A 13,063-nucleotide genomic window follows, 5' to 3' on the forward strand; every position below is an offset into this window, starting at 1 on the left:
TATATATATATATATATATATATTGTGTGTGTGTTTTTGTGTCTGTTTTGTCCTCCACCATCACTTGACAACTGGTGTCGGTTTATTTATGTCTCCATTGCTTAGCGTTTTGGCAAAAAGATACCGATAGAATAAATACTAGGTTTAAAAATCCCCAGCAAAATAAATACTGGGATCAATTTATTTGACTGAAAGTTCTTCTAGGTGGTGCCCCAGCATGGCCGCAGTCTAATGACTGAAACAGATTGAAGATAAAAGATTTGATAATATATTAGTATACTTGTGCCTATTTATATATTTTGTGTATTTGATGATTTAAATAAATATCCTTTTGCATTTGTAATTTCATCTGAATGTAGGCTATTCCTCAAAACAATCACATATAAAAAAGATTATTTTTAGTTATAGACGTAAGGCATGAGAAAAATCCTGTCATTAATTTCCTAACATTTAAGCAAATAATTAACTTATGATGTCTATCAGATATGCATATGAATAAGTGAAATAAAAATGAAATCAAATCAAGTCCCACGATGGTATAAAATATTGTTTTATTGCTCTATCTCATAAAATTATTCTTTCTCAATCTCACTCAGTGCCTTACACACATGCCTAGTTTGTTTTTTTTCTTAATCTTCCTTTCTGTCTCTCAATTCATCATTCATATTATGTAAGTATAATAGTTTCAAATTTTGGCACAAGGCCGACAATTTTGGGGGAGGGGGAATTACATTGACCGTAGTGCCCAGCTGGTACTTATATAAACCCTCAATAGATGAAATGCAAGGTGGGCCTCGACAGAATTTGAAGTCAGAATGTAAAGGCAGATGAAATGCATCTAAGCTTTTTGCCTGGCATATTAATGAGTCTGCCAGCTTGTTGCCGTATTATTTCAGTATATATTAATATATATTTATGCTGTCATTTCATTCTGTTTAAGGCAGCGAGCTGGCAGAATTGTTAGCACACCAGCAAGAATGCTTAGTGTCATTTCATCTGTCTTCACATTCTTAGTTCAAATTCCACCAAGGTCAAATCTTTGCCTTTCCTTTTTCGAGGTTGATAACGTAAGGCGAGCTGGCTAAATCATTAGCACGCTGGGTGAAATGCTTAGTGGTATTTCATCTGCTGCTACATTCTGAGTTCAAATTCTGCCAAGGTTGACTTTGCCTTTCATCCTTTTGTGGTCGATAAATTAAGTACCAGTGAAACATTGGGATTGGTGTAATTGACTCATCCCCTTCCCCAAAATGGCTGCCCTTGTGGCAAAATTTGAAACCATTATTTTCATTAGCATCTTCTTTCAATTCTATTTCCATTTCTTGTCAAGTGTCTTCCTGATACCTAGGGCAGAGAAACATACTGTATACATTGGAAGGCCATTAAAACAGACACACCAGATTGTTTATTTACAGAGTCATGTGATGGAGAAAAAAGGGAAGACTGAGAGAAAAAGGAAAAAATAGAAAATAGAAAACTAAAATAAAATAAGGTGGGGAGGAAAGAAAATTCACAGTGCCAATTCTCTTCTCAATACATGTGACGTACCAGTTAAGACAATCTTTTGCACTTACTGCATGGATGATAAGCCAGGGATCATTCTTAAATAATTTTCAGTTCCTTTTTTGATCATTCCAAGTGCTCCTATAATCACTTGTATTGTAACTGTCTTGAGTTGCCACATCCTTTTGATTTTGATTAGCAAATCTTTATATCTTCTGAGCTTATCAAATTCTTTTGTTGAGATATTATGGTCACAGAGTATGCTCATGTCAATCAATAAACAGACTTTATTGTTTTTGTCTTTCACAACATCTGGTTTATTTGCCTTGATGGTCCAGTCTGTACATACTGGGAAGTCCCAAAGAATAGTTACATTTTCGTCCTCTGTTTATTGTTGTTGTTGTTGTTATTATTATTGTTTTTTGGTTATGCTTTAAGTCATACCCAAGTCTCAATCAGAGATGTCAGTGGGCTTATTATTATTATCATTATCATTATTGTTTATTTGAAGTCTTGAGAGCACCATTGTCTCCTGAGAATGTAACTCTGTCTGTGTTTGTATACTACAACAGTTTTGTTTTGTTATGAGATTTGGTTTGTAATTTGTCATGTTATTTTAGTGTTTTATCCGTTGTTAAAGAGAGTAGTTTGCAATGTGAATTGTGTTATTTCCTTCGGTGGTATTTGTGTTTTGTATGTACTGTGTAAATAGAGTTATGAGTTTTACTGTAGAGAATGTGGTGTGTGGTTTGTGTAACGTTCATAAGCTGCAGCTATGATGATGGAGTGTGAGTTGTTGGTGTTCAGCATTGGTTATGTAAGAGTTTGTGCTGTGTTATATTGTTTGGTAGTGGTTCTAAGTATATGTGTTGTTTGGGTGTGAATTGTGTTATTTTCTTGGGTAGTGATTGTATGGTGGATATATTTTATGCAAAGAGAAAACTGTTTTGAATTATGCTATTAACTTCTCTCATTTAACTCTTTAGCATTCAGATCAGTCAAATGTAATGCTTATTTATTCACAATGTTTTGAATTAATCATGCATTATCCTGTAGCTTTGTGAGACTTCTGGTGATTTGCTGTATTTGAGAAGACATGTTAAGCTAAGTGAAATCATAGTTGTGGCCATTGCTGATGACACGTAAGAGGCACCCGTGCCACTGACACGTAAAAGGCACCGATGCTGGTGAGACATAAGAGGCACCTGTGCTGGTGACATGTAAAAGGCACCCGTGCCAGTGACATGTAAAGGGCACCTGTGCTGGTGATGCGTAAAAGGTGCCAGTGACATTTAAAAGGCATCTGTGCCGGTAACACATAAGAGGCACATGTGCTGGTGATGTATAAAAGACACTTATGCCAGTGACACGTAAAAGGCACCCATACCGGTAACAATTAAGAGGCACCTGATGACAAGTAATAAGCACCTGGTGCACTCTGTGAAGTGGTTGGTATTAGGAAGGGCATCCAGCTGTGGAAACCAAGCAAAACAAACTAGAGCTTGGTGCAGCTTTCTGGCTAACCCAGTCAAACCGTTGAACCTATGCCAGCGTAGTTAATTTCAATCTTAAAATCCTTGTATTTTGAAAGTTTCTCTACTTCTTTTTTGGATAGTTTTAATAATAGAAAAAAAAACTGAGATCTGTTTTAGTGTATAAATGTCCACCAGCATCCTCAGTTATTGTACCTGCACAGGTTGGATTGATTTCCATGTTATCTCTTGTTAGGCTTGTCCCTGATGATTGTGGCCTAGTCATTATGTATTGTGCTTGCTGCATGTTTCTACTACTTATCCATTTTCACATCAAAGTATGAGAATATTGCTCAGTGGACATTGCTGCCCTCTCAGTGTGGCTGCTTCCTTACCACATGGTTCTGGGTTCAGTCCCATCATGTGATACCTTGGGCAAGTATCATCTATTATAGACTCGGGCTGACCAAAGCTTTGCAAGAAACTGAAAGTCCACTGAATGTATATCTGTGTGTGTGTGTGTGTGTCTGACCACTGCTTCACAACTGGTGTCGGTGTGACTTAGTGGTTCAGCAAAAGAAACCAATAGAATAATTGCCAGGCTTAAAAAAAGTACTGGAGTTGATTCATTCAACTAAAGTTCAAGACTTGGCCACAGCTTGGCTGCAGTCTCACAAATGAAACATCTAAAAGATAAAAGATAAAATATACTAGGATTTAGCAGGAAGTGGGCTACCAGAGATAATGTAGCTGAAAGTTTCATTTTACTGGTTGCAAAGTCTGTTTTTAGAATCTTTTCCCACCATTTTTATAGTTATTTGTGGCTAGGTTTCAGTCTTGTGCAGTTAAAATCAGACTTGTTTCTGTTTTTAACCTAGAACTTTTAAGCCATTATTGGTTTTCACTCTGGTTTACTTCCTCTCTGTTCTTGTGCCAAAATTTGAAATCATTGTCATCATTAAGGCAGCAAGCTGGCAGAAAACCATTAGCGTGCCAGGAGAAATGCTTAGCAGTATTTCGTCTGTCGCTACAGTCTGAGTTCAAATTCCACCGAGGTCGATTTTGCTTTTCATCCTTTCGGGGCTGATGAAATAAGTACCAGTCAAGTGCTGGCGTCGATGTAATCAACTAGTCGCCTCCCTCAAATTTCAGTCCTTATGCCTGTAGCAGAAAGAATTATTATTCATCATTTATTTATTTATGTTAGTTATTAGCTTTTCTCTTTTTTTCTCAACTAAATTTCATGGAAAACAGAGTTGCCATTGTTTTCAGGTTTGGATAACTGAAATTCCATATTTCATCCCTTGTTAGACAAACTTTATTCTTCATACCTGTTGTTCAAACATGCCTTAACTACTTCAGATCTCTCTCTTCAGACTCACTTTATTGATTGACTTCTCTTAAACATTTCTGTACCATATGAATAAACTGACTGTTTTCACCACCCCACCACCATTACTACCTTCACCACCACCACTACTATTACTACTATCTCTGCAGTGGGAGTTTTGTTGTTGGTGGTGGTAAGCAGTAAGAGATGCCTGCCATCTCATTTCATTTAGTAACTGTGATAATTATCTGTATTTTAAATTTTTTTATTTAACCAACCACTGATGGAATTTGTTGTTTAACACCAGATCAACTCTGATCATGTACACTAATGATCAAATGCATTCCAGTCATGACCATTCCATCTTTTTAAAAACATCTAGGACTAATATTATCTAATGCCTTCTCTTTATGTTAAATGTGATTGTTATTTTAAGGAAATTTGGCTGCTGTTTCTAGTAGGTTCACTGATCAACTAGAGGCTGCCGTATTGGCAGGAATATGTGGTTGACCTGATAAAGTGAGAGACATTCAACAATGTGAACCAGAATATGGTCCATCCTGTATATCTATTAATTTATGATGTCTTGCTTTCTGTTTGTGTGTGTGTGTGTGTGTGTGTGTGTGTGTGTCTGTATGTCTCTCTGTCTGTCTGTCTCTCTTTCTCTGTCAGAATGTGCGTGTTTATGTGTATGTGTGAGTGCAATGTTTGATGAAATATGTAATGTGATAACCTCCATGTAATTTACTTCTTCCTGTGTTGGAATTTGTATTGTGGCAGAATTGTTTGTACAGGAGACAAAATACTTAGCAGCATTTCATTTGTCACTGTGTTCTGAGTTTAAATTCTGTTGAGGTCGACTTTGTCTTTCAACCCTTCTGTGTTGATGAAATAAGTACCAGTTGAGTGCTGGGGATCGAATTGACTAGGCTCCCTTCCCCACAAAATTTCAGGCCTTGTACCTATAAAAAGAAGGATTATTATTCATCCATGTCTACTATAAGGCAATGATTTATTTAACTAATTCGGTTTCCTTTTGTAAGCATACTTGTATCACTGTATCAACCAAACTATCAGATATCATTATACATAACTGGCCTCAATGTGCTTCCCATTCTTTCTTGATTGTACTGTTCTTTTCCATCTTGTCCCAAATCACTTAACTAAATTGTCTTCCCATCATCATGGAGGCCTTCTTAGTAGCCCTTTTTGATCTCTTGGATACCACTTGGCAACTCTCATGGGTCCACCTGTTGTCTGTGACCCTTGCAACATGTCCAGCCCAGGGAAACTTGTGCTCTCAGTATTCTTTAATCACATTGTTCACTCCACTCCATTCTTGAGTTGTCTCATTTTGAATATGCTCTCATAAGGATATTCCTAGCATGGATCTTTCCATGATTCTTTGCATTAAAGCCAAACATTCTCCCTTCATAGTACTCCATAACTCACTTGCATATGCAGTAATGCCTTGATATACGAGTTAATTCATTCCTGGAGACCATTTGTAAAGGTAAAACTCATAAAGCAGAGCAATAATTTCCCATAATAGCATTATTATCAATTGTAATTTGTTCCCAGAATAATGTTTTACCTATGAAATTTATAATACAGTAATACCTCACTTTACTAGGTCCTGCTTTACGAGTCCCTGGGTTTACAAGTTTTTTATAAGTTTTATTTTCTGTCTATGAGTTTTCACTTTATGAGTGTTCTCAGGGAATGAATTAACTCATATATCGAGGCATTACTGTACTCATAAATAAATGGCAATAAAATAACAGTAGAATGTAAAGAATATTTTATGTAAAATAAAAAGAACGTCAAGATAGTTTACAATAAAAATTATTAATATCATAATTGCTTTCTGAATCACATTCACTCACACTAAACTCGCACATAACATCACTTTTAGACGTGGTTACTGATTTACTAGCACTTGTTGATGGACTTGAAGATTTCTTTTTAAAAAAACAAGTCTGGAGTTGCTTGCTTAGAAGAAGCATTTTTGCTCTCTATAAATTTCTCGGTAACATACAGAAGCATTTGTTATAGTAGTAGAAACTTTTGCACTTCGTTCAAAATTTGGATCTTGTGCTTGAAAAATTTCCGAGGCTTTATCCAAATGTTGAAATGCTTTTGGCACAAAGTGATACGAAAAGCATTCTTCAAATAATGTTTCCGTAACCCAAGCTTTTTTATTCAATTTCCACATGACTGGAAGGGTACATTTTAAAATGTTTTTAAGTGCCCCCGGATTTTCTACTTGATAGACTAGCTTTGGTTTTAATTTTGAATCCATAGGTGCACACGTAAATTCGTGCCGGTGGCATGTAAAAGCACCCACTACACTTTTGAAGTGGTTGGCATTAGGAAGGGCATCCAGCTGTAGAAACTCTGCCAAATCAGATTGGAGCCTGGTGTAGCCATCTGGTTCACCAGTCCTCAGTCAAATCATCCAACCCATGCTAGCATGGAAAGCGGACGTTAAACGATGATGATGATGATGATCTTTTGCAACTTTAAAACCAGGATGTGCAGATTCTTCCTTAGCAATGTAACTTCTGGATGGCATACATTTCCAAGAAAGTCCTGTTTCATTGACATTAAAAATCAGTTGTAGCATGTATTCCCCTTCTTCAATTATTTCTGCCAATGTTTCTGGAAATTTTTCTGTTGCATCAGCACTTGATGCTTCTTCTTGCACTTTAATGGAATGCCACCCATGTCGATTTTTAAACCAATCAAACCATCTACTGCTTACAACAAAAGTTTCATTTGTGTCACCTTACTTTTCTTTAAGCATACTGAAAAGAGACAATTCTTTGCTACAAATCGACACTTGATTAACATTTATATACATGCATTGTATTTTGTCACTTATCCATGCATTTAACAGTTTTTCTATTTCTGGAATAATGTTTCCAGCATCTCTTTAATAAGCCCAGGTTGATTGCAAAGGCTGCACATTTCTCACTTGAGATCAATATTTTTGTTTTTCTTTGAGAATTGGGCAGACAGTTGATGAGTTAAGTGAAAATTTGTCACAAATGTTTTTCACAGTTGTACTGCCTTCATACATTTTTACAATTTCATACTTTGTTTCCAAAGTGATGGCTTTATATTTTCTTTTTGTTCCTGTCAGTGTCTGTTATACACTTTCGTTTGGACATATTGGGTGGGTTTAAAAAATGCAGAGTAGTTTAAAGGCACAAAAATATAGTTACTCTTACCTTGAGTTGCAATTTGGAACTGCGGTTAGATCATTCAATTGTTAACTTGTGTTGACTTTACTGGGCCAAAGTAGAGTCAACACTCTACAACGAAGCAGCAACTGAATCATATTTCTGTTTGAAGGTGCGTTCTAGCCTTGGACAGAAGTTGTTGTTTGAATCTGTACAATGCCAATCCTACCTGGTCAGCGTTTGTCCAAACAACTAACTTGTGCTCCAGTAAAAAAAAATAGTTTTATCATGTCTTACTACATAGATATGCTCAACGTATAATTTCTATTTGTGGAAGACCTGATCCACTATGGCAGTCAATTGATACTACAGAAATGCAAGCTTTTTTTACGATAAACGTTTGGTATCAAGCAGCTTCCTCGATTGTGGAACTACTGGAGTCCTGACACAAGGCATGGTAATTCATATATCTCCAGCAATATGTCTAACTATAGTTAATTCATATATTGTATATGTAAAAAGCCACAAGGTACCTCTGCCACCAAAAGACTACGGCCATTTGAAATTTTGGGTTGATATTGCATCTCAGTTACATGAGGGCTTTTCTTCCAGAAAGCGCTGAACTTGGTAGAAAAGCAAAATTAACTTAAGTGGATGTCAACAGAAAAAATATGGACTTCCATAAAGTGGAAAAAATAAATGGAAGGAAAAAAGTTTGCAGACTGTGTTCGCTGCCAAAAAAAAAAAAAAAAGACTACAAAAGGATATCAGGTCGAGACCTCACATATGTGCTCATTTTGCAAAGTGCCCTTGTGTAAAGGGTTCTTTGGACAGTTTCACGATAGAAATATGGCATAACTATATTTTGTTGTTTGATAGTAATACTATTATATTCCTTTTATTTTATTACAAATAATATGTGAATGTGAGAAATACACATTAATTTTCAGTATGTTACACACTTATATTCACCTTTGTCTCACCTGTTAATGAGCTTATTTTATTAGATGCATTCTGTTATGTAAATGTATTCATTAAATTTTATAAGAGTACATAGCTATATTGACTAGTAAAAGAGTTTTATACTTTATTTTTAATGAAAATGTCTGAATGAAATATAGAAAAAGAAAAAAATTTGTACTGATTATACCTGTATTTTTAATAATTCAAATTAATGTACCTCATCTTGAAAAATGGCAAAATTGTTGGTGGTTGGCATGTAACAAATCAAACAGGTAAAATGCATTAAGAATTTCAATTTTAGTATGTCATATGTAAATAAACATTACTTTGTTTTTGAAACGCTGAAATATATTGTAGTACAAGTAGAAAGATATATTTTTTCAACACATAAGTACTGATAGAACAGCATATATATGGCTGCTGACGGGTTTTTTTGTTTTGTAAGGATTCTATCCTATATATGCTGTTCTATCAGTACTTACATGTTGAAAAAATATATCTTTCCACTTGTACTTAAGTTTTAGTGTTTATCCATAACGTTATTGCTTTTACACCTGTTAATTGAATTTACCTGCCCATAAAAGTCAAACTTAATCAGAATGATCAGCTAAAATTACATAACTATAAACCACTGTATATAAGCGCCCACTGACAAAATTTCATATCTGTAAAAACTTAACAAGGTTACAAGCAAATATTGTGGACATCCCTCTTGAACCTGAGTAATTCAAAATAATATGAATAAATAAGCATTACATTTGACGGATTAATCTGAACACTAAAAGCTTAAATAATTCCAGAGTGTTTTTAGCTGTTTTAGCCAACTAACCTACATTTATGACAATCTTCCAAATATTTTCATAGTAATCAGAGTAATAAAAGAAACCTAGTTAAGAAAGATTAATTTTTTACCTTTTACATTTCAGTCATTAAACTGCAGCCATACTGGGGTACTGCTTTGAATAGTTTAGTCAAATAAATTGGCCCCAGTACTTTTTTCTAAACTTGGTATTTATTCTATATGTCACTTTTTGTCAAACTGCTAAGTTATGGGGATGTAAACAAACCAGCACTGGTTGTCAAGTGGGGGGATGAACACAAATACAGACACATTAAAATATACACTTGTGTGTGTTGTGTGTGTATGTATGATGAGCTTCTTCCAGTTTTCATCCATCAAATCCACTCACAAGGCTTTGGCTGGCCCAGGGCTATATTAGAAAACACTCATTCATGGTTCTGTGCAACGGGACAGAACCAAGAACCATGTCATTTGGAAGTAAACTTCTTATCACAAAGCTACATCTGCGCCTGAAAATTTTTTGAAAGAACTGAGAAATTAAAAAAAAAGAAAATTAAAAGAGAAAAAAATTACCCAAGTAGCTTAGAGATAAATTAATCATAAGGCAATGTATAAAAAAGAAAGGTAAAAAAATTAAGAAATAGCTATTGAAGGCCTTCAGTTTGTCGCCCAAATTCCATTGTGTCTGCAGCCATTTACACTGTGTATTCAGAAAGAATTCCTGTGCTTTAGATATGGTTGTTGGAGTGTAGGAATTCCAGCTACTGGGTACAGAGTCCAGGGTCAGACCTGACTGCTGACAGGCAGCATTCAGCTTAACTATTTGTATTGTGTGTCTGGGCATTTATGTATGTCGACACACACACACACCCTCTCTCTCTCTTCTTCAGTCTCTCTCCCTCCCTCTCTCTTTTTCTGTGCTTTTATGTATGTGTATATATATATATATAAAATTTATTTATATGTATCTGTGTGTGTGTGTATAATAATAACAATAATCCTTGGATGGAATTTATAAACATTTAATGCATTGCCTCGTGTGTTTTCACAAGGCGCACGACTCTTAAGATCATGGTCTGTATTCCTGGCATGATTACAGTGTAGTCTGTAGTATTCAGGGGGGCATCTGGTTGATCATTATCATTGATTCATTTCTTCAGGTGATATAGCATTAGTTGATGTACAAAAGAGGGATGCTGTGTTGTACATCAACTAATGTTATACCACCTGAAGAAATGAAGCAATGATAATAATCAACCGGATGCCCATGGATACTACAGACTACATTGTAATCATCCTAGACGTATGGACCATGATCTTAAGATTTGTGGAACCATGTGTAGCGATGCATTAAATGTTCATAAATTCCATCCAAGGATTATTGTTATTATTACATTCATCCTACATTATATTGGTACAACTAGATACCCCCCCCCAAAAAAAAAACTGGATCACTAGTCAACGTTATTAGATGGTGGCTGACAATAATGGAATAGGAGCTTTATTTACATATTCAAAATGCTTATATGATACTACTCTTCAGGTAATGTGACAAGAATGAACTTGAAATCCAAGGTCTCTGTAATCTTTTATATGTGGATGATAGTGACTTAGTAAGTCTCACCGATCAAGGTTTACAGTACCTAATTAGTGCATTTGATTCTTCATGTAACATATTTGGTCTCATAGTTAATTCGAAAAAAAAAAAAAACTGTTGTAAGGCATCATCATCGTTTAACGTCTGCTTTCCATGCTAGCATGGGTTGGATGATTTGACTGACTGGCGAACTGGATGGCTGCACCAGGCTCCAATCTGATCTGCCAGAGTTTCTACAACTGGATGCCTTTCCTAATACCAGAACAATTCAATGCACCTCTGGTAATGGTTAAGTGTAGAGTGCTTATCCTGGCATGAGATGGGCATTACAACAGGATCCAGTGAGTAAAGGACGACACTGTGCCTTGCTCCAGGGCCTCAATTTTTGTATGATTTCAAAGGCTGGATGCTCTTCCTAATGCAAACTACTTTGCAGAATGTACAGGGTGCATTTTATGTGGCACCAGTAATACTGAGAGGTCTTGCTTTTGGCAGGACTAAAGAATCATCTCAATCATGTTTTGTCGCTGCTTGATCTACCAAGCACCCTACTTAGTGTACTTGGTACATTGTTTTTGCATCACCAGCACTAGTGAGGTCACCTTGTAACTCATAAGATGAAGGGTTCCTCATAACTAAGTGGGAGAATGAGAGAGTGGGGTGTGACTAGGTGAGAGATGCTAAATTATGATTGGAGTAGGTTTAGTGTTTTAAGAGTGTGATAGTGGAGAGACTGTAACAGAGTTTGTTATGAAAGAGAGAAACAGAAGGGAAAGAGATGCAGTGTGATAAGGAGGACATTCGAGTGGGTTGAGTAGGGATTCAGGGCTCCCCCACTTTGAATGGAGTGGTGTCTGAAAGAGGAATAAAGGTAATGGTGATAAGAAATCAAAGCATCATTGTTATCATCATTTAGTACTTTGAAGTTTATTTTTCCATTTTAGTATTGACTGTCTGGTTCGTTTAAAGCACTGTATATTACTCATCTCAAATTCATGAGGCCCTGTATCAAAGATTTGACCCTCAAAATTTTCTTTCTAGCATTCATCATATTCTGTCATTCTTTTATTACTTTCCCAGTGGATCATGTTTGCTTTATTTTTCTCCAGCTTACACAGATCTTCCACATTTAGCCTGCAACGTCATACTTCTTACAGTCTACTTTTCACTTGAAGAAAGAAACCCTTTGTTGGTAGCAGCTCCTCCTCCTTTTTCCTTACTCTTTTAACTATTCTTGTGCAACAACCCCAGCACTAATTAGATCATCTAGGTCAGTGTTTCTCATAGGAGAACCTAGCTTTTTCACCCCCACTCCAAGGGAGGTGCTGTGAAGATGAAAAAAAAGAGGACAAAGAAGTTGCCATGTTAAATAAATTTTAGATAGTTTAAAACTTTTTCAACCAACAATGCAGCAAAGAAAACAAGAATTATGTGAATGCCGACTCTTTTGTGTTCTCATTAATAAAGAGGTAGGCAGTAAAATATTTCACTAGTATACATTATTTTGTTTTTGGTAGGTTTGATAATTGTCAGTATGACAACCACTGAGCTAATTAGATGATCAACTACATAATTAATCTAGTGATAGCAGTATTGTTAAATGTACTTTCTTTATTGTTATAGGCAGTAATGTTGAGGAAAAATAAACTGACTCACTTTTTCTCTCTCTAAATATGTCTATAAACACACACATGTATATATTTACATATGCACACATACACATGTATATACTTACACACACACATATTGAAGCACAATGCAGTGCTCAGACCCTGTTGGATCCAGTTGAACTGTCCAGCCCATACGAGCATGGGAGATGGACGTTAAAAGATAATGATGATACATACATACAGACATAACTACATACAAACAGTTCCTTAAGGATCTGGTTAGCTATTAACCCTTGTAATTTATCAAATTCTAAATTATAAGCAATATGTTCATAATCACACACACGTGTGGGATCAGGTTTGAATTCAGAAGCAGATGTTAGATTTAAATAGTAACTAACAAAAATGAACCACAGTGAAGATATAGTAAAAGGAAGAAGAAAAAAAAAAGAACTTTTATAGAAAAAAAAATTCAACATAACTAAATGAGGCTATGATTTTCTTTCATAAAAATTTTATATCTAGTTGCTACTTTCAAAACATAGACACAGCTAATATATTTTCTTAATATATTAAGCTGTCTTTGCTACATTAGTTTATC

At 35.5% G+C, this 13,063-nt stretch overlaps 1 protein-coding gene across 2 annotated transcripts in view; it reads left to right on the forward strand.

Moving 5' to 3' along the window:
* The window catches only part of LOC106884231 (anaphase-promoting complex subunit 4), a 96,100-nt gene that overhangs the window by 51,283 nt on the left and 31,754 nt on the right, over positions 1 to 13,063 (forward strand). The window lies entirely within an intron of this gene.

The sequence above is a fragment of the Octopus bimaculoides genome, chromosome 2 (genome assembly GCF_001194135.2).
Source record: "Octopus bimaculoides isolate UCB-OBI-ISO-001 chromosome 2, ASM119413v2, whole genome shotgun sequence".
Taxonomy (NCBI): Eukaryota; Metazoa; Mollusca; class Cephalopoda; order Octopoda; family Octopodidae; genus Octopus; species Octopus bimaculoides.